At 44.1% G+C, this 26,217-nt stretch overlaps 2 long non-coding RNA genes across 6 annotated transcripts in view; one reads left to right on the top strand and one right to left on the bottom strand.

The window, feature by feature from the left end:
- LOC307197918 overlaps window positions 1-24,431 on the bottom strand; it is a 590,209-nt gene extending 565,778 nt beyond the window's left edge. For all 4 annotated transcript variants that reach the window (XR_013831543.1, XR_013831544.1, XR_013831545.1 and 1 more), the window contains exons 1-2: window positions 24,345-24,431; window positions 21,227-21,302 (exon numbers count right to left, since the gene is read on the bottom strand). This is a non-coding gene — a long non-coding RNA (uncharacterized lncRNA). The remainder of the gene's footprint in view (window positions 1-21,226; window positions 21,303-24,344) is intronic.
- A 258-nt stretch (window positions 24,432-24,689) lies between these two features.
- The window catches only part of LOC307197919, a 110,019-nt gene continuing 108,491 nt past the window's right edge, over window positions 24,690-26,217 (top strand). For both annotated transcript variants that reach the window (XR_013831548.1, XR_013831549.1), the window contains exon 1: window positions 24,690-24,826. This is a non-coding gene — a long non-coding RNA (uncharacterized lncRNA). The remainder of the gene's footprint in view (window positions 24,827-26,217) is intronic.

Here is a 26,217-nt window from a genome sequence, read left to right on the forward strand (position 1 = left end):
AGGACCTTTAAGTACATGTCATACTTGTAGGTTCACCCTCCACACCTCTTCCCTTTTCTCTCACTATCGTGCCCATCTTTGCAAAGAATCCCTTGAGCGGTAGCTGTATCCATTCTGCTCTTCAGCCCAGGGAGGGAGCTTCCTATTTCAGGAACAGTGTTCTGGTTGGGTCGGTCACACTGCAGACTCTGGATCTCTCTGAACCTCTTGGAGTGCCCTTAGATTCCTTTTTTCCCCCTTTGCTGTGTTACCCCTGTTTTTCGAGGTTTTGATTCTCCCGCTTGTCACATTTGGAGTCAAGCATGCCTGGTGCTACCCCTCCTCGAGTGTTTGTTGATGTAGGAATATTTGTCTACCTTTCTGGGACACCCCTGCCCCGAGTGTCTGAGCTCTTATGGTATGGGGAGGGGCAGGGTCTGCTGAGACAGGTTGACAGATCTTGCTTCCTGGGTGCAGGGCTACCCGTCCCTCCCAAGGCCTCTAACTCCCTGGCCCTGTGACCCGAGAGCCCTCACCAACTTCTCTGGCCTCAGGAAATGCCAGCCTACTCAACACAGTAGGAAGGGGGGAAGGGCCTCCTCACTAATAAATTAGTAAGACCCCCGGGACTTCCCTGGTGGCACAGTGGATAAGACTCCACGCTCCCAATGCAGGTGCTCAGGTTCAATCTCTGATCAGGGAACTAGATCCCACACGCATGCCGCAACTAAGAGTTCACAGGCCACAACTAAGGAGCCCACATGCTGCAACTAAGGAGCTGGCGAGCTGCAACTAAGGAGCCTACCTACCGAAACTAAGACCCAGTGCAACCAAATAAATAAATAAATATTTTTAAAATAATAAAAAAAAAGACCCCCTAATTGTCCCCATGAGCCTCCCCTCCCCACACCCCTGCATCTCAGCTCTTTAACTCAGAACTCAGGATCTTCTGCTTACTTTTACCTTCCCAGCTCCCTTCCCCTGTGTTGGCTCTACTTTTGTTTCCCTGTAAGGCTGATTCTATTTGCTTTCTATCTTTCAAGACTTTCCGGCCCTCTGCTGTCACTTAATCCTGTGTGTATTTTTTTAAATATTATTATCTTTTTGGTCTTTCCATAAGATATGGGATGGGATTTGACGTGTAAGAAAAATAAGGATCAGTAAGGAAGGTGAGAAAATGTACAAAGTCATCATCACTGACTGCAAAGTGTGGCGTCCCTGGTCAGCTTCCCCCAATGGGGTTAAAGGACATGTACAAACCGTTCCATGGAATCACTCAGCTTACCTCTGCTTCTTGGCATTATTGAATTTGGGGAAATAAGTTACTCTCAATAAATACAAATGATAAATGTCAGGTCATAAAACCTTTTTATATCAAATTTGGCAATAACTCTTCATCGGTCAAAAGAAACATACTCGGGCTTCCCTGGTGGTGCAGTGGTTGAGAGTCCGCCTGCCGATGCAGGGGACGCGGGTTCATGCCCCCGTCCGGGAAGATCCCACATGCCGCGGAGCGGCTGGGCCCGTGAGCCGTGGCCACTGAGCCTGCGCGTCCGGAGCCTGTGCTCCGCAACGGGAGAGGCCACAACAGTGAGAGGCCCACGTACCGGAAAAAAAAAAAAGAAAGAAACATACTCAAAATGAACCAATTAATCTTTTTCCTCTTTTTTTCTCTTTCATTTCTTCAGCAATAAATGGTAGGGAACAATAACTGGATCCTAAGTTTATAAAACCTTGCTGAACAAAGTATTTAAAAACCTAAGTGTCCTTTTTTGTTATCACAACCCGAGCTATTCTCCATGTTAAACCTAAAAGTTGGGTTTGGTTACCATCCTACAGAGTTCTGTGTGGGAAATCTTTCAGATTTCTTATTAAATTCCTCTTTCACATTCAGCATTCTTCAAATGGCATAAGAGAAGCTCACAGAAAGCAAGCTATGAGCTACTTTCCCGGCTCGTCACCCTAGCCGTCCATCCTCAGCATCTTTGGGCGCCAAGCAGACACCAGCTGTTGGGATGATAAAGAAGACGATGATGCCATTTGCTTCTTATCTGGTCATTGGTGCATAACCATGGGAGTACCCTGGGCAATGACCTTGGCAAGCAATTGAAAATGCAAGGTCAATGGTCCACTACTATAGATACTGAAAGAAGTCCTTCTGATATAGATATTTGAAAGAGTATAATTTCTTTGAAAGCAGCCTGAATGCCAGATTAAAATGCCAGTTCCAACATGTACGTCCTGCATTCACTGTCTAAGCCTGGAAGAAATGCCCTGTAGTAGGCAAGACCAGATTGCAAATTGCTCTCCGTCCCCACTCTTTGCCCTCTCAAGGCCATTCCCCACCCAACAAGCAGGGAGACCTTCTCAAAATGTGAGCCAGATCCTGTCAGTCCCAGTCCCAAAACCGACGAAGCCTTCCCACCACCTGTAAGATGAAACCCAACATTCTCACGTGGCTGACAAAGCCCTCGTGACCTGGCCCCAGCTCCCCTCCAGCCTCCCACACCTCCCCACCCCTCACAAGGCTGCAGCCACACACTGGCCTTCCTAAAGTTCCTCAGACATCCTGCCATGATCTCTCCTAGGGCTCCTGCACGCAGAACCCCCTCCCCCCGACCTTCACCAGCACGACTTCTTCCCCCGTGGAGGTTTCTGCTCACATGTCACCCCTGCAGGGCCCTTCCCAACACCCCACACACAAACTCAGCAATAACAGGAACTCCCATCAACTCCCCAGCTCCCCTTCCTGTTCCGTTTTTCCTCTGGGACTTCTTTACTCTCCGCCCTCATCGACTTATTTGCTTGCTTTCTGTCTTGCACGTTAGAATGTAAGTTCCTTGAGCACAAAGACTGCGTTTTGTTCTTGGTTCTTGATCAGTCCTATGTCTAGCACCCTGCTGGCCACTGTCAGTGAACAATGGTTATTTCATGAAATAACAAAAAAGGGAGTCTCCCTCATAACTGTTGGTAAATTTGATTTCCAGACAATTCACTGGGCATAAAAACATGGCAAAAGCATTCCTCAAAAGTTAAACATAGAATCACCACATGATCCAGCAATTCTACTCCTACGTAAATACCCCAAAGAACAGAAAGCAGGGGCTCAGACAGACCCCTGTACTCCAATGTGCGTGGCTGCCTTGTTTACAATAGCCAAAAGGTGGAAACAACCCAAATGTCCATCAATAGATGAAGTGACAAACAAAATGTGGTATATGTGTGTGTGTGTGTGTGTGTGTGTGTGTGTGTGTGTGTGTGTGTGTATATATATATATATATATATATATATATATATATATATGCACTGGAATATTATTAAGCCCTGAAAAAGAATGGGGTTCTGACAACATGGATGGACCCTGAAGACATTATGCTAAGTGGAGTAAGTGACTTTCTCAAAATGTAACCTTTACAAAAAAGACAAATATTGTATGGTTCCTCCTATATGAGGTTCCTAGAGTAGTCAAATTCACAGAGACAGAACGTAGATGGTCGTTGCCAAGGGCTGAGTAGGAGGAGGGAATGGAAATTACTGTTTAACAGGCCCAGAACTCCTATTTGGGATGGAGAAAAATTCTGGAAATGGATAGTGGTTATGATTGTACACCATTGTGAGTGTACTTAACTTAGTGTACATTTATATATTATATAAACATATATATGTATATATATCAGTTTCTCTATTTGCCTTAATTTTATGAAATTAGATGAATTTATCCTGAGATTCATATTAGGTGAATCAGCACTGGTAGGAGTCCTTTACCATCTGTTTAACTTAAAATCTTAACAAAATTCCTGATTTAACATTCTTTATTGGTTTTATAAAAATGAGTTCTGATAATTATGTACATAAGCCAGTGAAGCCTGATTTATTATGCAAGCAAGAGAAAATATGTCAGATGCTGAATTATTTTTCCCAATGTCATTTGTGAATATTACTCAAAGTTTTTACCCATATATTACTTCTGTTCCCTCAAGATAAAAAATATGATCACTTCTACAAATGTTTGTCAAAATTGGGAGCACTTTAACAAATAGCTCTCAAACATAGCACCTTCTAACATGTCATTAAATATTCTCCTTTGAATATAATTTAGACCTTTTCAGTTACATCAGGAAATTCTCTAATATATTTCCATAAATTACAATAAATAATGTCCTTTTAAACTTCTGGGAGTTTTCGGCTAATGTGTGATATGAGTAATTCAAGTTCAACTCTTCGTTCTCGCTGGGGGTCCCCAGTTCTTCCCACCAGCCACACTCATTAGAGACAAAAGCCAGTGCCACCAGAGGTGTTTCAAAGGATTCCAAATCCGTGTGTTTTAGTGGTCATTGTGGGTGGAAAGGAAGTGGGAGAGGAAGGTTTGAAAGCCTGATTTAATGCTGCTCTGGGTCCAGGTCACCTTTGTAGAACCTCCTCAGAGCAATTACAAAAGCATTTGCATCAATAGGCACACAATAAATACTATTTACAGAACACCGCAGGGTTTCCCAAAGGCTGTTACCCATCATTGATGGTAGAAGAGAGATTTTAGGTGCTACAAGGACAAACTGTCATTCATTTAAAAAACGGATGGCAAGATTGTCTACTAACGGTGGAATGACACCGTCTACTGACGGTAATAAATACAAAATGTTCTTTTAAAATAAATATATATAGACTTAAAATGGTTCTATTTAAGTAAATAAATAAATAACCTGTTGGTACAGGATTTGGAAAAAATCCATAGATGGTCCACAAATGCCTGGATCTGGGGCAACACTAAACTAAGCTAACGTTCTTTGGTTGCCACCAGAACCTAGACTCTGGGAGGATGGAGAAGGGGTGCTGAAACCTCCGCCGGGGCGTCATGAGGCTGGTTCTGGTGTGTGGAAAGAAGCTGAAGCCAGCAGCTGCTGCCCCAGCTGTGGGGGCAGAAATGGCAAACAGGAAGGAGCAAGTCCTTTCCTCCTCCAGCTTTGAGTCCCCAGCTTGTCAGGGCCCGAAGGAAGCAGCGGCAGAGGAGAAATGGAGCTTACAGAGCCCCACAGCAGGGCAAAGCCAAGTGTAGACGGTGGGCTTGGAGCCCGGCCAGTACTCACACTGCTCTGGGAATGAAATAGTCTCAGGCTGTCCTCCTCACCCTCTCCCCTCCCACCTCCTGCTCACCCCACACAGCCTGCTGGCAGACATTCCTCACTCCTTAAAGCAATACCCGCTGTCATTCCAGCTCTTCCGCGAACTCCTTCAGCACCTGGGGCTGGGCACTGCCAGTTCATCACTGCTCCAGGTCTGCCCTACTCAGCCCGTCTTTCCAACACAACTCCAGGCTTCCTGCCTTGGACGCTGCTCAAGCTACCAAGCAAAGCTCTAGACCTCGAGTGAACCATCCTGAATGAACCTTAGAAGTTGATAAATTCAAAACTAGAGCTCATAAATCTTGCCGGAACAGAGGGCAGTGTTAAGTTGCTTTGAGAAATTCTCCATCATGGCAGGTGTCCTAGGAGAACGTAGCACCCCATCTCTGATTCTCTCTGAATCTGAGGTAAACGCCATCCCAGCCGCACACCTGCCCAGCTGTCAGCCTCGGCTCAGTCACTGGTCCTGGCTGTGCCTCACTTTCCACGTCTATAAAATGGGTTAACAACAGGACCCAGCTGGTGTTAGGTGTTGTGAGGATTATGTGAGATCATCAGGGAAACTGCCTAGCACTGCGCGGGCTCAGCACATGTTCTGGAAGTGTTCGCAGTGGGAAAAGAAACAGGGGATCAAAAATGAAAGTGTCCCCATTACCCCAGTGAAATCAGGAGAAACACATCAGACAAATCCCAACCGAAGGCATTCTGCAAAATCCCTGACCAGCTCTCCTCAACTGCCAAGGTCATCAAAGACAAGGCAAGTCTGGGAAACTGTCATAGCCCAGAGGAACTGAAGGAAACACAAAGATTAAAAACCATGAGTCCTGGATAGGGCCCTGGAACAGGACATGAAGCAAAAATTAGTGAAGTCTGAATAAAGTATGGACTTCAGTAAATGATAATACATCAATATTGATTCATTGATTCTACCAAATGTATCATACTGGTGTAGCTTGTTAACAACAGGGGACTGGGTTTGGGGTATATGAGAGCTCTTTGTAGTATCTTAGTGGTTTGTCTCTAAAAGAAACTGTTCTAAACTTAAAAGTTTATCAAAAAAAGAAAGGAAGGAAGGAGGGAGGGAGAGAGAGAAAGGAAGGGAAGGAGGGAGGGAAGGAAGGGGGGAAGGAATTAAGTCCCTCTCCTCCAAAGACACACAGCTGGCATAAACCAGAGCCCCGGTTCGGACCCACCTGTCAGTGACCAGAGAGCCCACATTCCATCCAGGCTGGGCCACACCTGCTATTACTGTTTAATTACAGGCCTAGAAGAGGAAAAGCTGGAGAACGCAGTCCTTCCAGCTGGGATTCGGGTCTGCAAAGGCATTTAAGTGGAAGATTGTGATGGAGAAAGGACCTGGGAGAAGGAAAGGGCAATCCACAGGCCAAAACAGTTTGGGAGACCCAGAGCCTGCCTGTCTACAGAGCACTTGAGATAAAGGCCCTCGGCTGTCCAGCGCAAGTCAGGTCCCCGCAGCAGCCCAGGCCCTGGCTTTGGAGAGGCTCGCGAGCAGGCAGGCTTGTCACGACGGCAGTTATCTGCCTGGAACAGCTGTGTGCCTTGGCAGGAGGCTCCTGCGCGCAGTGCCCGTCCCTCCTCATCAGGATTACCCAGGCACCGCAGGGAGCCCCGTCTACACGGGCCCTCCCCCCAGCAGAGCCGCAGGCCCTCAGGCGACTGAAGGCTGCATCAGCTTGGGGCTTCAGTGTTGGGCTGCAGCAGGTCTTGTAGGAACTTGACCTAATTCTGCCCAGACTTTGTGGCACCTTTTCTCTCCAAGGAGCTCAGGTTTCAGAGCATCTGATTTTCAAACCAGTGGGGTGGAAGGCAGTCAGCGCCTGTGCCTCTTTCCAGTGGTTTGCCATCGGCTCTTTTCCCAAGTCTTTCTTTCCTTTAATTTATTTAACAAAGATTTATTAAGCACCAACCTCAGTGACATTCCAATCGGATAGACAGTAGGAAAAACTTTATCTTGATCATTGCTTCTCCAACTCCCTGGAGCACCGTTCGTTCACCTTCCACCTCTCAGCCTGAATGTAGGGGACAACCCTGTCACCACCAAGCAGGCATTCCCCTTCTTCTGGATGCACCTCCTCCTCCTGTTTGAAGATCCCATCTCTTCTCTACTCTCAGACCATGTCTTTTGGATGGAACTGACCCACAGCCCAGTTCCACGAATGGGTCCCATGCCCCACAGCCAATGACGGTAATTAGTTCAGAGTTAAATGGTTCTCTAGGGGTTTGCCAGATCTGTGCTCTTTTTCTGATAAGGGTGCTCAGCTGGTAGGATGTGAGCCTGGAGCTGTGGGCAGCCACCTTTGTTTTTACTTAGAGAACCCACTGTATGAGGCATCTTAGAAATGAAACCAATGTCATGCATGAGAGAAAGAAAAGCATGATGGCCCCTGGGTCAGGGGCCTTTGGCAAATTAATTCCTCTTTTCTTTGCCTAATCCTGTTTGAGCTGGATTTGTTTGTTTGTTTTATCTAAAAAGAACTGCCAAATGTACTTACTTTGATGGTACTGTCAAAACGGAAGCAAGATAGGTACAATAACCACTGCTATGTCACACCATACCATCCTGCTTGAAACCAAATGGACTCAGGAGCCCTTCAGTCTTTCAAGGAAGCACAATGCATTGGGGAAATATTTCCTTTCAGCAAAGTGGTGAGAGCTCTCAGCTGAAAGTCTTCTGCCACAGGCATCAGCACCCCAGCACTTTTCCCTTGATGGGGGCCCAACCAGTAATGCAAAATCTAGGGAAAGAGCATCTCCAAAACACATGTTCCTTGGGACAAAAGGTATGTGATCAATAAATCTGAAAAACACTGGGTTTCACGAAGTTGATAAAGTATCTTCTGTGCAGGGTTTCTAAGAGAACTCAATATATGAATGTATGCAACTCTACAAGAGGGTGAAATGAGTTACCTGAGCACTGAACACGTCTTTTTTAATAAAACATTACGCAGGGGACGAGTGTACTAGAAGTTCCTTTTACAAGACTCCTAGAAGTTCTACCTCTTACAACTCTCAGCCACTCGCAGCCCCAGCGGTCTCCACCAAGACCTGTCAGGGCTCCCAGTAGGGAGGGGAGTACAGCAGAGAGGGGTTGCCCTAACTCATTTTCTTTGGGGCTTTACTGGGAGAACACCTTTCCTGCAAAAGTTTGGGTATTTCATGGCGAGCAAAAACATCCCATTTTTGGTGATTTCAAAGCCTTATAAAAATTAAAAGCAGCTGCTCCCAATGACACATCTGGTCTTTGGTGGATATAAATATGCACAGTGACGTTCTCTCTCCTTAAGTGCTCACCTTTCACCTCCACACAGCAAAGTCAGGGCACAAGTGCCCCCAGCAGACTACCGCCCACCAAAATAGCCTTTTCTTAGGATGCAAAGGACTCATCTGGAATCTTACTTGAAGTCCTTTCCTTCTGAAATATCTTTGAACTTGTTTCATCTCTTTTTACCTTTCTTTTTGGCAAAACTGTACCTTTTTAAAGTTTCAGAGACAACCCAACTTTTAGGGTAAATTCTTGGGCAAATTTTAAGGCAATTTCCACATGAAGGGACCTTGTCTGATCTGACTTGTCCAACAAGGACCCATTCATTTCCACTGACCTTTTCATGGATTTTACCTGGTTTGAAACAAAGGATGGTATGGAAAGTAAAAGTAACAGGAGGGGAAACAGATAATTCTAGATTTTTCTTCACTCTAAAAGCAGCCAATTTTTTTTTTTTTTTAAGTGAAAGCTTTGCTTATCCGCTGGTGCCTGACTCACATCCTCCCCTATGTGACAGAGGATGTCACAAGCCTGCATCTGACATTAATTAATTTATTTTTGCTGTGTTGGGTCTTTGTTTCTGTGCGAGGGCTTTCTCTAGTTGTGGCAAGCGGGGGCCACTCTTCATTGCGGTGCGCGGGTCTCTCACTATCGCGGCCTCTCGTTGCGGAGTACAGGCTCCAGACGCACAGGCTCAGTAGTTGTGGCTCACGGGCCTAGTTGCTCCGCGGCATGTGGGATCCTCCCAGACCAGGGCTTGAACCCGTGTCCCCTGCATTAGCAGGCAGATTCTCAACCACTGCGCCACCAGGGAAGCCCCAAAAGCAGCCAAATTTTATATGCCCAAAGTTTAGTCAAGCACTTTTATTGTTTCAAATTATTTATGGAAAATTGAGTTTCCCCAGGGACCCTAAGAATTCACTAAAGAGACACAGCCTTTTATTAGATAAATTGGTGGCAACACTGCAGACCACTATGTCCTTCTACAGCCACACCTGAAGTATTCACCTCTCCTCCGTTTTTATCCAAGATGGTGGCTGTGGACCATGGGACACCGAGAGTTTAAGGTCACCGCCCTCTACCCCCTTCTCCTTGAAGACTGTGGGAGTTAGTTCTCTCCCACTGTCTGCAACCTGGGCTGGCTATAAGCAAGGTGCCCTGCCACTGCCTAGTGGGGTGGGGTGCAGGTGGGGGACTGAAATTCTAGCTGGGACAATCTTAGCTCTTTCTCTCTCCCTTTCTCTCCCTCCATGCTTTGACTGGTAACCAGAACAACACAAGATGGGGAAAGAGTCAGCCTGATTCACATCAGGTGCGCTCAGCTGAGGGGAATCATGTGCATTCCCAGACCCCAGCTCTGCCCTGCATTACGCCCTCGCCCTCCACCCCCCCCCCCGCTTCTCCAGCCTCCCCACTGAGTATTTAAGCCCATGAAACATGCTCCCACTAGATCCCTCTTCTGCAGAACCAGAGTTTATGACCTGATTAACCCTCAATGACCCCAAACCCATACTGCCAGGTCAAAGGATTCCTTCCTGCCTGGGAAGAAGCAGCTGGAAGTCCTCTGGGACCCCTCAGGGTATCTCATCTCCCTCCTCTGCAAGAAGAGGCTGTGGTGCCCACCCTGCAGGATGCCTGGATTAGCCCCCAGCACAGGGTGGCAGGAGATCCCCAAGCGCTGCCCTTGGTCTTGGAGAGGACGGGACAACTCAAGGACCAAGCATCACTCTGGACCAAGGCTGACCAGTTTGAATCCCAGCTCTGTTACTCACCACTGCATGACCTGGGGTGACTTACCTAATCTCTCTGTGCCTCAGTTTCCTCATCTGTAAAATGCAGCTAAAAATCTTATTTTATATAAAAGGCTTGTTTTGAGGATTAATGCGTTAACATGTATAAAGAATAAGGAGTACTGGGTCCAAACAGTCACTCGATAAGCATTAGCAATTTTATTTTTACTCTTATTACTGCTGTGATTATTATCTTTATTCCTATTGTCCCCTTCAGCCTACAAATTCACCCTGGTTCAGGCTGTGGCCATGGTTTACAGATCAAACACTGATTCTGCCAGCTCATTAAGAGCTGATCCCTCTTTTACAGCTGAAGCAAAAGACCCAAATGCCAACTTTTCGACTTGTGGTAACTCAGCTCTGTAGTTCAGTGGATAAGGACCCAGGCTGGAAGCCAAGCTGCCCAGGGTTCAAATCCCAGCTCTGCCACTTGCTAGCTTTGAATGGAGGGAGCCATGCTCACAGACAAATCTAACCGTGCTCTGGATCCTCAAACATGGATAATCAGACCTCACAGCACTGAAGTGAGGTTCAGCACAAGACAATGCATACAAAAGGTTCCACAGGAAGCTTGATATCATGGTAACTGGAAAATTTGTCTCTGCATGACCAAGCCTGTCCCTCACCACAGACATAAGAAGCCAAATCATATTCAGAATATCACTTGTTTGATTTTACAATGAGAAGGAAGTCCTACTGAGAACTGAAGGCTTACAGTTCCCGGGACTCCTGCAATATCTCATTGTAGACAGACCGACAGGGGGGCCATCAAAAATAATCAGCAACTAACCTGGGGAGCCTGGAAGAGAAACAGGGAGAGTTGGGGGCACTGAATCGTTGATGTCATCAGGCTGAGAAGATGCATCAGCCTCACATAACAGGTTTTGCTGCTCTGGGCAGAAGTAGCTCCAATGGCTAAGCTCTCTCTACCCCTCGGAGAGGCTCCGGATCATCTTCCAGTGTTTGCCAGTAGGATTCCTACTTAGCTGTGCTTTCCTGACAGACCAAACCTTCCTAGAACAACAAAGCTCTCCTTAGATATGTTAATAGATTCACTCAGGCCCCAGCAGAGCCAGTCTCCTGTCTGCCTCCTCAGCTGGCTTCGCCTCTCAATTCTAGGGAATTTGGTGATGTTCTATTTCTCCAAAGCCAACTTATGCCAGTATTTCTAAGTCCTGGAGGACCGGAAGGGTGCTTCAATCCAGCCTCCAAACACTTAGCATGGTGTAAGTGTGCCTGGATCACTTCAAGTTCTAAAGCCGCATCTGTAATTGAGCTTAACTTTTAGAAATTACATCATGTTTCTGCTTAGAGAAATAGCACTAGCTCCCAATATGGGATCCCTTGCTATGTGGTACTCACTGTGTTAAGCATTTTACATAGGGTATCTTATTCAATCCTAAAGGTAAACCCATGTGGAATACCACGCAGCAATAAGAAGGAACAAATTATTAATGCACGCAAAACCCTGGATGGGTTTCAAGGGAATTACGTTGAGTGATAAAAGTCAATCTTAAAAGATTACATAGTGTATGATTCCATTTATATAATATTCTTGAAATGACAAAATTATAGAGATAGAAAACAGATTAGTGGTTGCCAGGGGTTGGTAGGGGAAGAGAGGTGTCTGTGGTTATAACAGGGTGGCATAGGAGTCCTTGTGATAGAGATTCTTTATCTTGACTGTGGTGGAGGTCACATGAATCCACACATGTAATAAAATTACATAGGATGACATATACAAATGGGTGCATATGAAATTGATGAAGTATGAATAAAGTCCATTGATTGTATCCATGTCAATATCCTCATCTTAACACTGCACTATAGTTTTTCAAGATGTTAGCATGGGGGGAAATTGAATATACAGGATTCCCTGTGTTATTTCTTACAACTGCATGTGAATCTACATTATTACTAGGGAGTCACTGTACACAGTAGTGTTTCAGAGCCAGAGAGCATCAGTTTGAATCCCACCCTACTACCTACTATCTGTGCGATCTGTCACTTAACCTTTCAGAGTCTCAGACCTTCAGGTGCACAATGAGAGTAAAGGTGGTGTCTATCCCAGAGGATACTTTATTGGTGTATTTTTTATTTGTTTACGTTAACCAGGGTCAGTTTCTGTTGCTTACAACAACAAAAATTTTGACTTAAACATAGGATATTACTTTATAATAGGGTTATTAGGTGACTAAGATGATACATTTCATCATTGGGTTAAAGGTGTAAAGGACTAGTATACAGCAAGATAAATCTTTTAGTGAAAAACTAGATAAAATACATATATAGAAAAGCTGAATTTTACAAAAATATGCTTTTTTTCAAGATTAGAGAGAGAACTACCAAACAAAGATGGATGGAAAAGGTCCCAGAGAAAAAGAAAACACAGTTAGTTGGATGAGGTAATCTACCACACTGCTTTCCCCGTGAGTTTCTGCCAGTTTGAAAGGATTATGGACACAGGCTGAGAACATGGGCACAGAGCCAAGCTGGAGGCGGGAGCTAGGCAGAGCCCTGGGTGGTGTCAGAGGGCTGGGAAATTAGCTGGTATCCTAGCATGCCAAGCTCTCAGGACACACAGATCCAGGACCTTGGAGTCAGGCACAGAGATACAAGTTCACATTCTGCTCTGTTTCCCCCTGGAGATGTTTGCTGATGGCTAAGTGGGAAATAGTGAAAGAATAAGAAAGAAAGAATAAGAAAACAAGCATAAAACTCTTCTACATGTCAGAGAAACAACATCACTTCCAATTCATGGTGCTAATAAAACTGGAGCTCAGGGCTCCTTAGGAAAAGGGGCAAAGGGAGGAAGGAACCAAGTCTTGAAATGATAAAAGAAATTCTGACTGGCTTACAGTGTTCTTCCCCTAATGTATCTGCCTGCTATGAGCTAAAATAAAATGATATTCTAGAGGAATATAGTATCATAGAGAGGCTCTACTCCATCATTCAAACAAAGCTTCAAAAAATATCATGTATACTATGAAATAAGATGCAGACAATGGAAACAGATCTATAGATGATCCATTTATTATCACTGTAAGCTATGGATTTTAAAATAACTATGATTAATGTGTTCAAGAAAATAACAACAAAAAAACCCAAAAGGGAGAATTTTAGTGAGAATTAGAATCTGTAATACATTTGAAACTGGACATTCCAGAACTCAAAATGCAATCACTGAAATTACATATGCAAGAGCTGAGTCTGAGTGCAGATCTGACACAGCTGAAAAGAGGAAAAGTGGACTGGATAAGAGCATAGAAAACACCAGACTGAAGTGCAAAGGGGGCAAAATGAATAGAAATTACATACATGATTATAAGATTAAGCATAAGTCCCAAAAGAGATGAGGTAGAGAATGGGGGGAGGGGGGGAAGGGTGAAGCCCAATTTGATGAAGTAATGACCAAGAATGTTCCAAAAGTGATAAAAATATAAAATCATTTATGCAAAAATTTTATGAATCCTTAGAATATTAAATAAAAAGAAAGTCACACCCAGGAACATCTTAATGAAACCATTGAGAATCTAGGACAAAGAAAAAAACTTAAAAGCAACCAGAAAAAATAGACCATATTATTTCAAAGGAGTAACAGTAAGTCTGACAAGCAGGATTAATAAAATGAAAGCCACATCTAGGTTCTTAAAACAAAGAGAAAAGTTGCCTGGAACTAAGAGGTACTGCCTTAAAGAGCAAATAGTAAGAATGGCAGCTGACTTCTCAACAGAAAGAGTGGAATTCAGTAGAAAAAGGAATGCTACCTGTAAAGTGGTTAAAAAAACTAATATCCAAACTAGAATTCTCTGTCCAGTGAAACTATCATTCGAAAGTGAGAACTAACGAAAGACTTCCCCAAACAAACAAACATCAGCAGACCTAAATAATATGAAAGAGATATCTCTAGGTATCATAAAAATGATCCCATTCAGAAGCACAGTCTCAGGAATAAAAATAAATGTGTAAATAAATGGGTCAATCTCAAGAATTATTAAGGGTACAGAATAATAATAATACTGTCTAGTGGTGTCTAAAACATATTTTAAAATAAAATATACCAGTAACCTGAAAGGTGAGAGGTTAAATGGAGTAGAAGTGTTCTATGGTAATTGAGTCAGCTTGGAAGTGGTGAAAGTGATAATTACATTAGACATATACACGGTAAGGACTAAGGTTTACATGTTATAACATCTAGTTTAACTATTAAAACAATAGCAATGGAATGAATGACAAGCTTAAAGGGGGAAACATACAATAAAAAAATATGGATTAATATAAAGGAAAGCAGGAAAGGGGATAAAATGAAGCATAGAAAGGTAAAATATTGGAAGAGAAAATAGTAAAATTGTAGGTATAAATTCAATTATGTCACTACTTATATAAAATATAAATCGACTAAATACTCCAGTTTAAAAAAATGTCTGATTAGATTTTTTTTTTTTAAAAAATCTGTGCTGTGAAAGAGACTCACTTTCTACGTAAGGATACAGACAAGTTGAACATCAAAGAATGGGAAAGATATACATACACGCACTAATCAAAAGGCTGGAGGTTTATTCTACTAATACCAAGCAAAGTCAATTATAAAGAAAGAAGCATTGCTAGAAATAAAGAGGGATCTCTTGTAGTGGTGAAAAAAATCTATCAGGAAGATGTGACAATTTGAAATTTGCATGTACCAAATTAACATATATTCAAAATGTGTACAGCATACCTTGATAGAAATAAAAAAGGAAACAGAAAATCTACAATTGCTTTGATAGCTTTTAACGTGTCTCTTCAGGAAATAATAGAATAAGCAGACAAAATGCCAAAAAGGATACAAAAGCTTTTTGCACTATGATTAACAAACTTGTCCTAATTTACATGAACACTGCACCCAACAACTGCAGAATTTGCATACTTTTCAAATATACATGAAACATTTTATATATGTGTGTGTATATATATATATATACATATACATAGAAACATATATCAAAATGTGTGTCATGCACCTAAGCCATGCTTAGAAGACAATTTATGGTTTTAAATGTATACAAGAAAGAAAAGAGCTGAAACATCAATGGTCTGAACCTCGAATTCTATACTCTGGGAAACTGTCCTTCAAAAGTAAAGGAGAAATAAAGACTTCCTTAGTCAAACAAGATTGAGGGAATTTTTTGCCAGTAGACCCGCCTTACAAGAAATGTTCAAAGAAGTTCTTTAGAGAGAAGGAAAATTTTATAGATCAGAAACTCAGATCTACATAAAGGAAGAACACTGAAAAAGAAATAGGTGAAAGTAAAATAAAAACCTTTATTTTTCTTATTCTTAATTGATCTAACAGATTAACAGTTTGTTCAAAATAATAGCAACAACGTATTTGATAATAATGCATTTGTATGCATTTTACATAACATATGAATATATGCTTATGTATGCTTATATACAAGTGAAATAAATGACAGCAATGACATAAGGGATGGGACGGAGAACTGGGTTTCTTTTGTCATTATAACATACTTGCACTATTCAGGAAGCGATACAGTGTTATGAAAGTGGACCTGTTTTAGTCGTAAATATATATTGGAAACTCTAGGGCAACCACTAACAAAAGTAAAAAAGGAAGTATAACTAATATTTTAAGAAAGGAAAGAAACAGAATCATATAAAATGCTCAATTAAAACCACAGAAGACAGAAAAATAATGGAAGACAAAGACAGGAACAAAGAACAAGGGTAGTAAATAGAAAATAGTAACGAGTATGGTAGGTATTAATCCAACTATATTGATAATCACTTTGAACATCAATGGTATGAATGCACCAATTAAAAGACAGAGATTGTCACAGTGGGTCAAAAAACAAGACCCAATATTGTGATGTCTGCAAGAAATCCACTTTAGATATAAAGAAAAATATACCACGCTAATAGTAATCCAAAGAAAGCAAGAGCAACTATATGAATTTCAGACATAGCAGACACCAAAGCAAGGAAGGTTATCAGGGATAACTCAATGGTGAAATAGCGAAAACGTTCCACCAAGGCTGGAAACAAGACTATGATAGTCTTTATTCAAAATTGGACTGGGGCTTCCCTGGTGGCGCAGTGGTTGAGAGTCCACCTGCCGATGCAGGGGACGCGGGTTCGTGCCCTAGTCCGGGAGGATCCCACATGCCGCAGAGCGGCTGGGCCCATGAGCCATGGCTACTGAGCCTGCGCGTCCGGAGCCTGTGCTCCACAACGGAAGAGGCCGCAACGGTGAGAGGCCGGTGTACCGAGAAAAAAAAAAAATGTACTGGAGGTCCTGACCAAGGCAATAAGAATAAATAAATAAATACAACAACAATTGAAAAAGAAAAAGTAAATTCTCATATTTAATACAGATATATAGAAAATCCAAAAGAATACACAATCTAATAGAATTATTAAGAATTCAGTACCACTGCCACATACATGTCAATACAAAAAGCAACTGCATTTTATATGCCAATAATGAGTAACTAGAAACTGAAATGGAAAAAAGTAGAAATATTTGCAATATCAATAGAAATATCAAATATCTAGGAATAAATCTAACAAAAGACATGTGAGACATCTAAGGAGGAAAATACAAAAATTAACAAAATTACAGAAGGTTTTAAAGCGTTAGACAAATAGGATATGTCACGTTCATGGATTTTATCAATAAGACTTGTTACTGGAAAGATGTCAATTTTCCCAAATCGATATAGGTCTTATGCAATCTCATAAAAATCCCAGATTTTTTTTGAGACTGATAGCTGGTTCGAAGATGTATGTGGGGAAAAAAGCAAAATAAGAGTCAGAGCAGGCTTGGAAAAATGCGGGAAATTGGAGGCTCGCAGGACCAGAAGTAGGGACATCATGACACTAAGTAGTTAAGGCAGTGTGGCACTGCATGGGGATAGCCCCGGTTTCACCACCTCGGCACTACTGACATTCGGGATGGATGATTCTTTATTATGGAGTTGTCCTGTGTGATGTAGGATGTTTTGCAGTAGCCCTGGCTTCACACACACACACACACACACACACACACACACACACACACACACACGCGACAACAAAAAATGTCTCCAGAAATTGCAAAATGCCCCTGGAGGGGGCAAAGTCACCCCCAGTCGAGAACTACTGGAATAGACAAATAGAGCCCATGAAACTATAGAGAATGAGAAACAGACCACACATCTATGGTTCCTTGATTCATGACAAAGGCATTGCCTCCCACAATAGACAAAACTCAATTCCAAATGATCTGTAGATCTAAAAGGTGAAAATTAAAACAAAGTTTCTAGATGGCAATATAAGAGAATATCTTCATGGCCTTAGGCCAGACAATGATTTCTTAAAAAGGACACATAACAGCACAAACCACGAAGGGGGAAAGATGATTTACTGGACTTTATTAAAGTAAGAACTTCTATTCAGCAAATGACACATTATGGAGTAAAAAGGCAAACCACAGTGCTGGAGATAATATTTCTAATACAAATATCTGACAAGGACTACTGACCAGAATAAATAATGCACTCACACAATAAGGAAAGGCAGATAACCCAGGAAAAACTGGCAAAGGACTTGAGACACTTCTCAAAATATTCACGTGGCAATAAACGTTAAGAATAGGGACCCAGCCTCATTAGTCATCATAAAAATGCAAATTAAAATCACACGAGATACTACTGTAATTCTATTAAAATGGCTAAAATGGAAAAGTCGGACAATGCCTGATGTTGGAGAGGATCTGGAACTGAAACACTCCCACGATGCTGGTGGATGTGTATATTGACACAAGCACTTTGGAAACTACCTGGCAACGCTCACTGAAGCTGTACCCTCCCCAGGCTCTTGTGCAGGAGTTGATTTTGGGGACCCACCCAGATCCCTTTTACAGGCCAGGGTATTCATTTCCCAGCTTCTGTGATCATTGGCTCCTGAGAGGTCACACCTTCTCCAGAGAATGGGGAAAGGTTGATAGGGGCTGCCTCACCTGGAAACACCCCCAATGCCATGCTTACCCTCCGGGGTGGCCCACGGCCAATGATGGGCTGATTAAACGTTACTGAAGTCCTCGGGGGGTAACTCTACACTGCCATTCACCCCCAGAGCCCCGTGGAATCAGGCTGCCTGGACTCCAGCCAAATGTGCTAGCTGGCCTGGTTCCCTCCCCTCCCCGCCCGCTCCTCCTCGCCTCACTGCAGGCTGCTCCAGAGAGTGCTCTTTCTGTAAATCACCTGCCCAGCAATACTCATCTCGGGCTCTGCTTCTGGCCATGCGACTCAAGCCACTCAGAAGTACTCCACAGAAATGTGTGCCTACGTGCACCCACACCAAGCAAGGATGTTCACAGCAAAGCCAGTCATAATAGGCACCCCAGATGTCCATCAACAATACATCAGTTTCTTCTCATGGTGGAATATTCCACTGCAATGAAAGGGAACACGCTGCAACTACAGCAACATGCATGCCTCCCCAAACAAACTAAGGAGGGAAAGAAGTCGGACACAAAAGAAAGCATACTCTCTGCTTATTTATATAAACCTCAAAACAATCAGAGTGAACCCTAATGACAGGACTTCTAAGAAGGGTCACTTTCTGAGAAAGTAGTAATTGGAGGGGGGAGGAGGGGTGCTTCTGAGATGCTGATTACGTCCTCCTTCTTGCTCTGGGTAGGTACATATTCGTTAACTCTACAAGTGTCATTTATAGACACCTATGTATGTATGTTACGTTATAATACAGTCCATTTATAAAAAGAGAAATCACATTCTTATATATTCAGTAATAAATCATACAAATGCACTGCAGGTTTACTTTCTCATTCGTTCAGCCTCAAGGCTTTTCCCATCTCGATCATTCATCCAGAAGAGAGTCAATGAACACCCACTAGGCGCCAGGCACTGTTCTGGGCTCTGGGATGAAGCTGTGAATAAGACAGACATGGCCCTCAAGGAGCTTACCACCCAGCAAGGATCTTACCTGGAGTCCATCACTTGTCCATCCACCTGAGAGGCTTGTGGAGCACAAAGAAGTGTTTATTTAAAAACACTTGCACAAGGATAATCCTTTGAGATAATAACTTGTGACAGAATAGAAAACAGGTGCTGCTGAAGGACTGTGCCTTTTTGGTTCCTTCCCAAAGATAATCTGCAATCACCCTCCAGGATATTAGCAGTGAGCACCCCAGAATGAAGAAGAGGTCTCCCCTGATGCCACCTCAACCTCCAGAAGTTTTATGCCCCAAAAGGAGAGTAAATGGTCTCCAAAATGTCTGTGATTGAATTTCCCTCCAGCCTGCCAGGATTTTGCCTCAGACTCATATCCAGTTCAGTTGGAAGAAAATAAAGAAATATGACATTTCTCAGATCCCCATGTTTGCGTGTAGGAATCCTCTCTGCACCCAGGGCAGCAGCAACACCAGGAAGAGCAGGACACGCAGAGCAGGACGCCACCACCCATTAGCTGAGAGGGAGACAGAGTGAGGGTAGCTGGGAGTGAGCGTCTTACGTTCTACAAAGCATTAGTTCAATCTTGATTGAACTTTTGTGACCTGCAGAATTTCAATTTCATAAGGGTTCACCTAATATTCACTCAGCACTGAGCACAGTCTGTCAGCCAGCAAAGGGCTCCGTAGGGTCCCCTCAGCCAGCCACCTCTGACCGCTCCCAAGAGGCTTCATTCCTGTTGGAAACCCTTCAACATCCCACACAAAGTCTTCTCCAAGCCAACACGGTTGAGATGGCCCGACTTCCTCCCCGCATTTCTGATGGACACCCGCTAAGTAAGGGGAGTGAGTCCCTCGAAACGATCAAACACTGCCCAAACACCATGAACACCATGAACGAAGCACAGAGCACTGTCCCATTTCGTTACAGATGCGGGTCCATCACATCTGATGTGCATCTAAGTGCAGCCCCACCCAGAACACTAGGAGTCCCAGTGCCCAAGAGAAGATACGTTGACCAGAGAGTGGAAAATGCAACCAATTTCCAGGTCCCTCTTAAGGAGATAAAAGTGTGTGTGTGTGTGGAAGAGATCAGCATGTGAATCAGTAGACTGCGTAAATAAAATGGCCCTCACCAAGGCAGGTGGGCACCATCCAATCCACTGAGGGCTTGAATAGAATAAAAAGGCAGGAGAAGGGTGAATTCCTGTGTCTGCTGAGACATCCGTTTTCTCCTCCCCTTGGACAATGGTGCTCCTGCTTCTCAGGCCTTCAGACTCGGACTGAATTACACCACAGGGTTTCCTGGTTCTGCAGCTTGCAGATGGCAGACTGTGGGAGTTTGGGCCTCCATAAGCACATGAGCCAATTCTTACAGTAAATCTTTATACACACACATATATAAAGATATATATGTTTATGTATGTATATTTATTATGTGTATATATCATATGTATGTATAGTCTGTTGTGTGTGTATACATATGTATACATATACATATGTGTGTATATGTATATAAAAACTACTGGTTCTTTTTCTCTGGAGAAAGAGAATAGCCCTACAGTAACCCTAATATATAGGGCTATTAATTAGGATGATCTAAATAAGTCTTCTGCCCTACTTCCCCTGTAGCTGAAAAGTCAAAATGTATATTCATTAAAATTAGGTTCTCAGAGTGCCTCCGCTATGTTGATGTCAGGGGGATTTATCTATACTTCCTGACGCTTGAATAAAATCATTGTAATCGCAGGTTTTGCATATCTCTCTTAAGGAAGACTAACTTAATGCTCATGCAATTCAAATTGCCATTCAGCTGTCTGTAATTTCAGTGACAACTGTCCCCTTCGCACGTTCGTGCACCACTAACCAAAGACTGCGGCACGGGGTCAAAGAATGGGAAGATGATTTTCCAAAGTGGCAAGTTCAGGGACTCTCTACAGCGGTCAGCTTCAACTGAACACAAGAGGATCTTCTTAGCCGAGTACACATTAACCCAACCCCCAGTTGCAAGGTTGCAGAGGGAAGAGAGAGCTGTCATAAAAAACTACTCCCCTATATGTGACTGTCAGAATATTAGCCTTTCAAACGTCCCAGTCCACTTACCTCCAGCTCCTGCCCTCGCCCACTACGCCAATGTCTTCATCAGCCAGTTCCTTCCATGGGCAGATGCGGGCATAATCTAGAAGGACAGGACAAATTGGTTTCAAAGGAAACGTGAAAATCTTGCAAATGATGCAGGATTTTACGAAGTCATAATGTGATTTTGGAAAACACAGAATCTGTTGTGGAGTCATTCACAAATGAGGACATGGCAGAGTCAAGAACTGAAAAGAAAATTTACAAGAATGATGACAACACAGACATTTTAAAAGAAAAATTGTTTAAATTAGGAAATGTTCTTAGAGCGGTCATAGCAACTTAATTATAATGGGCAATTAAAACAACCCAAACGTCTGTCAGGAAGGGTATATAAATTGTGGTACATTCAAAGCAAGAAATAGTACACAGTAATAACTAGAAGTGAACTGCAAAGAACAGCAATCTGTACAAACATCGCAGATGCTGTGTTGAGTAAAAAGCCAGATGCGAAAGAACACATAATAGTGATCTCATTTACATGAAGTTTGGGAGCAGGGAAAACTTGTCTAAGGTCAGGGAAGCCCTCCTGCTGGGGAGGAGCTGCTGACTCTGAAGAGCGCAAGGGAAAACTCTGGGCTGATGGAAATGTTCTACATCTGGATCTGGATGTAGCCAGATAGCAAAGGTCATCGAACTGAATTCTTAAGACGTATGCACTTTACTGTAAGTTATACTTCAATTAAAAATTTTTGAGCGTATTCTGTGTAAGGGATGAAGCCCTTGAATGACTTCAAAAATGTCCTCTTCCTGATGGTTCTATGAAAGCAAGCACAAAGTGAAGGACATTCGATTGTGCTGTCATCCAACCTTGTTAGGAAAATTATACCAAAAAAAAGCAATACTTGCCAGTCACAAAAAGATGAATACTGTATGAGTCCACTTATCTGAGGTACCTAGAGCAGACAAATTCATAGAGACAGAAGGCTGGGGGAGGGGAGGAATGGGGGATTAGGGTTTAATGGGGACAGAGTTTCAGTTTGGGAAGATGAAAACAGTCCTGGAGATGGATGGTGGTGACGGTAGCACAGTAATGTGAACGTTCACTGAAAAATGGGTAAAACGGTGAATTCTGTGTTCTGTATATTTCACCACAATAAAAAGAAAAAATGGGAAAAATCAACACTTGACTCCTTCTTTCTCCCTTTTAAAATTAGCTTATAGTTGTGATCTAAATCATAAATGTAAGATAAAATTATCCTTCATATTTTTCATTTCATTATTTTAAGATGAAACTTTGTTTCAATCAAGCTTTTGTGTTTGTTTTTAGGGTTTTTTTTTAAGCGCTAAATAACAAAAATCCATTACCCATTGTCAGTGAAGACACTTGTGAGGCCTTTTGCCAGAGGCCAAGTATCCTAGGATCACAAGGCCCTGCAGGGACAGGAGCCAGAGTCTGAGGGACCTGCCAAGTTAATTCAAATTTCTGTTTCTTAAAATGTATTTTAACTATTCCCCCAAAAAACCCATATTAGAAAGAGCAACATGCCTTCTTACATATATATATATGTTATATATTGTTATATATTGTCATATATAACAAATCAGAACACAGGTTAGACTGCGTGCAGGCCTTGGAATAAAGTACCCCACAATTTCTGTGTAAGATTTAATCTCCTTAAACATGTTTCACTGGCTAAGGAGGCTGAAGCTCTGCACTGCAAATTCTGAAGATTCAGTGATTTCTGCATTCCACTTACATAAAATCATAAAAGTGAGCACGTTAGGCAGTATTTCTCAACCACATTCAGGCAAGACCGGGAAGCACCTCGCAGGGCACGTGGCAGTACCGTGCTGAAGTACGTCTGCGTGCGTGATGCACTGTACATCTACGCTGTAGGTAAAACCGCAGTGATGCTCGTAACCTCGATACTAGTCAGAATCTGTTGAGTGGCCACTCTGCAGGCCCATTCTGAGCACATTATTTTCATCATCTCATCTAAATCCTCAAAACAATCCCGCGAGGTAGATGGTGTCCTGATCCCATTTTACAGAGGTGAGGAGGGATGAAGTAACTGGCCCAAGACCACACAGCTAGTTAGTGGGAGAGCAAAAAAACAGAAGCATCAGCATCTGGTCTAAACAACTACACGGTGCCATTTCGAGGGATACATCATCTGGAGGTCAAACCATAGCACAGATATTTTAGCACCTGCAATTTTAGGGTGCTCCCTGAAAAGGAGTGCACACTGTTATAGCTACTGTGGGCAGGGCTGGCTTCATGGGGTGCAACGTGCACAGACACACTGGACACCGCCCCCATCTCGGCTTACTTCTCCGCTTTCACCATCTTGATAATCTTAATAATTTAAAAAACTGTACTGACGTATAGTTGATTTACAAGGTTGTGCTCATTTCTGCTGCACAGCAAAGTGATTCAGCTATACGTGTCTATTCTCTTTCAGGACCTTAATAAATTTTGCACAAGGGTCCACATTTGGTTTTGCACTGGGTCCCAAAAAGCATGTACCCATCTCGATTACTGGTCATTCATATGTGAAACCCGTTCCTACTGCTCCTCTTTTCATCTCATTGACTAGTTTAGTTAAAGAGATAGAAAGGTGAGGCACTGAAAACATTTACGATTCGCGCCTCTCTCCCTGTGAGAAGCAAAATATTCTTAACATCCCGCAAACAAAACACAGCTCAAAAGGAAATGTGACCCTGAGGCTGACCTAAGATGCAAATGCCTTCTACAACCTGCATGACGGGCGTTCGGCGCCGGCGTGCCCCCCACTTCCCCTCCCCTGGGTGACCCCGACTTCCACTTGTGCTCTAGCTGCCCACCCCGGTCCAGTCTGCGTGCAGCTGTTATGGAGGAGGTCACCGACCACTGGCTGACGACCCTCGAGCTGGCCGGGACACGCAGAGGCTCCTCACTCTCCGTGTCCCTGGAATGTGGGTCGCGCCCTCCGGCCCCACGGTGGGAACCATTTTCAAGAAGCAGCACCGTGTGGACGGCGGACTGACTGAACCCGGTTAAAGCCTCCACATAAACTGTACGGTTCTGGCGGGCGGGGTGCACAAATCTACTCCTCTCGTCCCCAGACAAGCCCTAAAGAAGCTTGTTAAATCCGCCACCTACCCATCCGGAGCAGCGGACCTCGTCTTTCCTCAGACCTGGTTCTCCTGCCCGGAGCCTGCCTCCAACTTCCCGCGGGAAGGCCCCGGGTTCCCAGCCGCCGAGCTCCGCCCACTCCCAAGATGGAGCGGATAATGAGCCAATCAGCTCAGCTCATTTCTGGACGCATGATCCTGCTCAGCCAATCAGAGTGACTCTCGCCCTGGGGTGCACGGACCAGCTTTCTCGGCGTGGCGAGCCCGTGAGGACCTGAGGGGCTGGGGCAGCCTGACCACCAGGCGCCAAAGCAGGTCTGAGGAGGGCACCAAGGGAGCCCTGGGGACACCTCAGTGCTGGGCACACGACCACTGCCCTTGGCCCCCAAGCTCCTCCTCCGCCACCTGGCCCCCAGCCCCTGCCCGGCCTGTCCTGTGTGGTGCGCTGGCCTACGCTGAGGTGCGCTTCGGGGCAACATGCTCCTTCCGGTTGTGAAGACCAAGATAAAGGTAACGCCTCATTGCATTTTTTATATCGATTACACGTTGCAGTGATAGTACTTGGACATGCTGGGTTAATAAAATACGTGATTAGGATGAATTTCACCTCTCTGTGTTTGGGTGGGGCTGCTAGCAAAGTGTACGAGACGCTTGGGGCTGCCCTTCTCTTTCTGCTGTGGAGCTTGCTCTAGACAGACCACGAGGACAGCGGATTTACGGGGTGACCGTGTGTTGTGCTGATCCCGCCAGCACAGTCTGTGCAGGGCAAGGAGGCGTCCTTAAAACGACACCGGGGCCAGAGGGCGTATGCTCCCCTCGGTAATCAAAGTCAGGGAGTTTGAGCGCGGAAAACGTAACAGATATTTTAAAGCTCACTCTTTAACTTCCACGGCTTTTTAAGGGAAAGGGGCTGGCCTTCTGCCTCCTGGGTCTGGATGGATTCGCTGTGAGGTCTCAGAGTGGCCTCGGCAGAGAACGCAGATGCTCCCAGAGGCTGGAGTTCCAGGACCCATCTGGGGAAGGGGCAAGAAATACGGAGTGAATCAGAGGGTCGCTGGTGAAGGGATGGGGTGGGGACTCAAAGGGGCTCAATAAGAGCACTGTTGTCAGGCTTCCCTGGTGGCGCAGTGGTTGAGAGTCCGCCTGCTGATGCGGGGGACGCGGGTTCGTGCCCCGGTCCGGGAGGATCCCACATGCCGCGGAGCGGCTGGGCCCGTGAGCCATGGCCGCTGAGCCTGCGCGTCCGGAGCCTGTGCTCTGCAACGGGAGAAGCCACAACAGTGAGAAGCCCGCGTACCGCAAAAAAAAAAAAAAAAAAAGAGCGCTGTTATCTACGCTTCCACTTGAAGTTGTTTCTTAGTTTTTCACCTTTTTCCAGTGCAAGTTGGTTTTTCTTCCCCCTTTCTCACCACTCTCACCTCCAGGTTAAAAACAGAAAAGAGTTTTCTGTATCCACATGAATTATGTGTGAATAGGATCAATTTATGGGACTGCTAAAGAAGTTAATTTTTTCCGTTGGGAAACAACATGGAGCAAAACAGCCCACATTCACGAAAGCTGCCCCGCCCACCCAGGATGCAAAGGCATGGGAGGCCCTACTGCTGACTCACCACCCCTCCCCCGCAGGAGGTCGGGAGGACTTGTCTCTCCTTTGGTGGAGTACGCGATGGGGGCTGGCACTGACCGTCCTTGCCCACATTTCAGAGGACTAGGAAGTCCCAGCCAACATCAGGAGCATAATAGTGAAAGTGCCATAATAATGGCGAATTAGTACGCTGAGAATTATTCAGTAATTTCCAACTACAATAGCTCTTCCTTCAGAAATGCTGAAGATTGGCGTCTATTTTGCTCTAGAGAGAACATTCCTTATTAGGGCAAAGTGAAAAGGAAATCAACAATAC

The sequence above is a fragment of the Stenella coeruleoalba genome, assembly GCF_951394435.1.
Source record: "Stenella coeruleoalba genome assembly, chromosome: 15".
Classification (NCBI taxonomy): domain Eukaryota; kingdom Metazoa; phylum Chordata; class Mammalia; order Artiodactyla; family Delphinidae; genus Stenella; species Stenella coeruleoalba.